The sequence below is a fragment of the Triticum urartu genome, chromosome 3A (genome assembly GCF_056163025.1).
Source record: "Triticum urartu cultivar PI428250 chromosome 3A, HENAU_Tu73, whole genome shotgun sequence".
Taxonomy (NCBI): domain Eukaryota; kingdom Viridiplantae; phylum Streptophyta; class Magnoliopsida; order Poales; family Poaceae; genus Triticum; species Triticum urartu.
The window spans coordinates 403,972,813-403,978,812 of NC_141875.1; positions in this window are offsets into that span (position 1 = coordinate 403,972,813).

Below are 6,000 nucleotides of genomic sequence, written 5' to 3' on the forward strand. Positions count from 1 at the left end.
CCGTTGCACAGAGATTCTTCACCGCATCGGGGACCCAGCCCGCTTCGCCACACTCGGCCTCACAATCTCCTTGCCGCATCCAGGAGGTTCTCTCTCTCTCGATCGACCAGCAGCATGTTTAGATCGAAGAAGCACCTTTGTACAGATTTATGTTGGTACCTTTTTTAGAGCGCTCGTGTTGTATTGGTACACAGAATAGGTGATGAGGACATGAATACCTTGGATACGACCAAAAATATTGCATACATGCATATTTGTCAGGTGATTTCTAATGCAAACTATTCAATAATCTATTTATGTTATCCAGAACAAAAATACTTCACACACTTTTGTGTTTTGTCTAATTGCAGGTGTATGGGACATTTGTACAATCCACATATGAAGATAAGGGAAAAGGAGAAGTTTAGGTTGTGTTCAAAAAGTCCTCTCACGTCACTTTTGGGCCAAGAGAAGATAGAGTCCAAGTCTCTCACGTTCTGGATTCAGATTCGGACTGCACAGACATACCTGACTCAAAACGCCAACAACTTTTTCGTACGGACTCCGAATTGGGTGATTCTTTTTTTGTTGGAAACTAGATTCGTGCTCTTTCCAACCCAATTGGATTCACCTTCAAATTCGTCCGGAGCGTTGAGTTACGGACGAAACAATCTGACGTTGCAGCAGAATCCGAGTCAAACTACAAGCCCAAAGGTGTTGCATCACCTCCACTTGGGCCCATGAGCCTTGTACGACCTAGGGTTAGTTTTAGGCTGCCTTGGGACGTCCTCCCACCTCCTTGGCCGCCACCCCTTGCTCCTATATAAGTAGATCCATCTAGTAGCTTTTTCCTTGGGATTTGTTTAGTTAAAAGTTAGCCATTGCAACTTCGTGTACTTCGTTTGTGTCCAACGACCAGACCAAGACCGCTTACGGATCCCCACCATTATCAATACCTCATATATATTTGCAATATTCAGATTGCTTTATCATATTCTTGCTCGTTCTTCGATTGCTTGCAGGAATAGACCTTCGTGGTCAGGCTGACCGTGCTTCCGGCATTGTCAGTAACCTCAGGAGATTGGTTTAGCGATTGCTAAGGCGCAACGTCGTGCACGTTTGTAGTCGGATCGTCAAAGTCGTCTCCACCAAATTGATAGTTATCATCTCATCGAAAGATCGGGACACCCTCGCCTCTATCAAGTGGTATCAGTTTTCAGGTTGCTCGGTGAGAATTTCCAGTTTTCCTAGATTAGATTTATTTTCTTACCTATTGTCCAAGAAAAAGCCACAAAAAAGAGTTAGATCTATTCATCCTTGGTCCAAGCCAGTCTGAGCCTTTGCAATTTTCTTTTCATTGCTTGCATAGTTGAATTATCGGTTGCATCGTCGTGTCGAGTTGCTGGTCTTAGTGTCTAGTTCGTTTAGAGTTTCGAGTTCTGTTCACATTAGTCACGGCACCGCTGCATCATTATCTCTTCCGCTGTCCACCACCCATCCATCAATTTCCACCACGTGCTACCCACCATTCTATGTCATAATAATAGTTGAGATCGTTCACATCTTCACTTGATCCAATCTGCATCTTATCTAGTTTGTTTTGGAAAGAGGGAGAAAAAAAGAGAGAAAAAAAACGAGAGAAAAAAAAGGAGAAAAAAAAGTCAGAGAAAAAAAAAGGAGAGAAAGAAAAAAAGTGTGAGGAAAAAAAAGAGAGAAAAAAAAACAAAAAAATCGGCACAAACTTTTTCAGAGGAAAGTTGGAGACAAAGTTGTTGATATATCCTGCTTGGCTGTTGTTTCACCTCATTATCTTTACTACCGTTGTGATCTTCACTTATATCTTGCTGTCCAGAGCTACTTAGTATCCTTCATTGATGCTAGTTGTGCTAAGACGTGACCTCATTAGTGTTCTAGGCTCGCGTCTCTAGTTTGGTCTAGCCTAGGACCAGCACAGTACCGTCGTTGAGCGTTTATTCAACATCGCATCTCTGAATTGATTATTGCTAATCTTTTGCTACCATATATAGCCAACCCAGCTCCACATATTTCTACACCGTGTATACGTACGTTCCCCTGGCAATCGCTTTACACAATCTTCAGAGTTATTTGACACCGCTGGTTGCCTGTCACCACCTGCTGCTTGGTAAGAACTTGTAAGATATTGATATTTGCTTTACTGTGAGCGCTTTACCACCACACCCTAGTAGTTCATAGGAACATTATTCTTGAATTTTGTTTCTTGTTTCTACTAATCATGACAGGTTCCGAAGATAGAAGTTCTTGGACGACGGACACATCTTCACCATCACGAGAGTTGGGACAACACACACAAGCATATGGTCAGGTTATCTTTTTACCGTCATTTGAGGGTAGATTTAATCCTACTACTTATCTAGCTTGGGAGCTTGAAGTAGAACAAGTTTTTAGTCACCATGACTTTTCTGAACTTGAGCGAGTGCGAGCAGCCACTAGAGCATTTACTGATTTTGCTTCTGTTTGGTGGAGTGTACATTGTAAGAAAAACATTGATAACCAACCCACAACTTGGAAAGTTTTGAAAGCTGTAATGAGACAACAATTTTTCCCTTCTTATTATCGTCGTGAATTGCTTCGCAAATTTGAACAATTTAAACAAGGCAACAACACTGTTCATGCTTACTACCAAGAGTTCAAATCTTATATGCATCATTGTGACATAGAAGAATCTGAGAATGATACAATGAATAGATTTTTTGGTGGTTTGAACCATGATATTCAGGCAAGATTTCAGTATATTCCTCGTTGCATTACTGGTATGTATGTCCGTGCTTGTACCTTTGAGAGACAGATACAGGAGGATGCATTAGGTGACTACAACAACTACTATTCCAGTTCATGCTCACCACCGCCGGTGGGTTCCTCCATCATTGCACCTCGGATTATGAGCGCGGTATCATCTCAAGGGTATGGTACATTGTCAACGTCTGTACCTACATCAGCTACATCTTTGCCACAAGGTAACAGTAAAGATATTGATGATATAACTTCACATGAGATAGATGCATGCCTAGTTAACTTGAATGCGTCATGTATTGAGTTACCTGTTGATTTGAGCACACCACCTATTTTAGAGAGTGATCAAACAACTGAAATATCAACAATTTTGAGTGCACCCATTGAATTAATTGTTGATGCAAAAGAACTAATGTTTAATCATTTTGATATGGCCTCCAATCTTGGTGATGATTTTGTGTCCAATGACTTATTGCATGTTTGCTTATTTAAGCATTTTGTAGCATGTAAATTTGATGCAAGTAAGGTTTATTCACCAAAGTTGGGATGGTTTAAGGATGAACATTGCGAATCTTTTGAAATGAATAAGAGCTTCACTTATATGTGCAAACTGAGTTCTAATATTTTCATGCCTTCTACTTCTTGTGATAATTTTTTGGCTTTAGTTTTTATGAACTATGAAAGTTACTCATGTATACATGTGTCATACGTGCAAAAATCAAGGGAAGTTAAACTGGATGACATATACATATACAACATGTACACCTTGTCTCTTTTGTTAGCCATATTTCAGATTAAGCAACGCCGAGGACGGCTTTGTTTTCAAAAAGGGGAGGATGATGAGGACATGAATACCTTGGATACGACCAAAAATATTGCATACATGCATATTTGTCAGGTGATTTCTAATGCAAACTATTCAATAATCTATTTATGTTATCCAGAACAAAAATACTTCACACACTTTTGTGTTTTGTCTAATTGCAGGTGTATGGGACATTTGTACAATCCACATATGAAGATAAGGGAAAAGGAGAAGTTTAGGTTGTGTTCAAAAAGTCCTCTCACGTCACTTTTGGGCCAAGAGAAGATAGAGTCCAAGTCTCTCACGTTCTGGATTCAGATTCGGACTGCACAGACATACCTGACTCAAAACGCCAACAACTTTTTCGTACGGACTCCGAATTGGGTGATTCTTTTTTTGTTGGAAACTAGATTCGTGCTCTTTCCAACCCAATTGGATTCACCTTCAAATTCGTCCGGAGCGTTGAGTTACGGACGAAACAATCTGACGTTGCAGCAGAATCCGAGTCAAACTACAAGCCCAAAGGTGTTGCATCACCTCCACTTGGGCCCATGAGCCTTGTACGACCTAGGGTTAGTTTTAGGCTGCCTTGGGACGTCCTCCCACCTCCTTGGCCGCCACCCCTTGCTCCTATATAAGTAGATCCATCTAGTAGCTTTTTCCTTGGGATTTGTTTAGTTAAAAGTTAGCCATTGCAACTTCGTGTACTTCGTTTGTGTCCAACGACCAGACCATGACCGCTTACGGATCCCCACCATTATCAATACCTCATATATATTTGCAATATTCAGATTGCTTTATCATATTCTTGCTCGTTCTTCGATTGCTTGCAGGAATAGACCTTCGTGGTCAGGCTGACCGTGCTTCCGGCATTGTCAGTAACCTCAGGAGATTGGTTTAGCGATTGCTAAGGCGCAACGTCGTGCACGTTTGTAGTCGGATCGTCAAAGTCGTCTCCACCAAATCGATAGTTATCATCTCATCAAAAGATTGGGACACCCTCGCCTCTATCAATAGGGGGAGGAGACAACACGGGCCAAAGCCCAAAGATGCGATGAGCCTTACAATGAAAAAAATGAACCAGAGTAGTATAGATTCCTTTAAATCTTAGCCGCAAATCTTTATGGCTAACATAGAATCAACAGATATAAATGTATGACTTATAGAGAACTATAAAAGCCCCCGTCCTTTAATATTAGGTAAAGATTGGTCGGCGGACAAACGATGAACTGCCTTCATTGCAATATAAACTATCAAAATACAAAGACTCCTATAATTCTTTCGCATCACGGGTTAGGCACGCATACATAAAGCATGCTGGCCTAGGGAGAGGAACCCTTAATGGAATTATTCTCTCTGGAAGATGTTTCTTATGTTAAAAAGTAATATAACATAACTCTCCGGATACAGTTTGTCTGTTCAAGCACTATGGCCGAATTGCCTGGTTTCGGAACATACATGGTGTGTGACGCCCCGAGACCGTTGCACCAGGTGTCTTCCAGTTATTCGCTGTCGTTGTCATGTCATTTGCTTGCGTGTTGCATTTCATCATGTCATCATCCGCATTGCATCATCATGTTTTCAAACTTGCATCCGTCCCGGCCTCCCCGTTCTTTCCGTCGTCCGTTCTGAGCCCAGTCTCACTTGCACGCGCCCGCGACACGTCCGAAATATTATTTTATAAGTGACCGGAAAATGTTCTCGGAATGGGTTGAAAGTTGGCATGCGGTCTTGTTATGTTGTAGGTAGGCCGCCTGCCAAGTTTCATCACATTCGGAGTCCGTTTGACGCCCCAACGGACAACTATAGTGGCACCGCTGCGAAAACTGCTGCCGGGCCCTCTCTCTCTCTCTCCTCTCTTCTCAGCCTCGCCACAGCCCACCTAGTCCATCCACCTAAACCCCCTCGCATCCGGAACCGTCCGATACGATCGCACGGCCCGAAAACCCCTCATTGCACAGTGCATCGGCCCCTCGCGCGCGTCCTAAAATTGTCCCGAACCCGACCCGCTCTGTCGTTACCAACGGATCCGGATCAACCCCGAACAACCTCCTGCATCTTCCGTTTCTGACCAAGCTCTACCTATTTTGGTCAAACCCTAGAAATTAGGAGGCTTGTCCCTTCACCCGCCACCGCACTCTCCACCAATTCCCCTCTCGGGATCCTCCCAGATTCGATCCCCACCAACCAGAGCCCTCCCATGGCTCCCTTCGAATCCTCCCTCTTCCTGACCGAGGAACCAACACAGCCGCGCTTGAGCGCTCCCGAGGCCGAGCTCCTCCAATGCCGCGCCGCCTCGGCGAGCCTGCCAGCCGGCGACCCCGTCCTCAGGACGGCCCCATCGCGCCACCTCTTCCTTCCCTTCCTCCTCTGGTTCTTCTCCCTCTCACTCACCCCGCCTCTCTCTCTCGCAGGTGGAATCCATGACGCCCCGTCCGAACCTC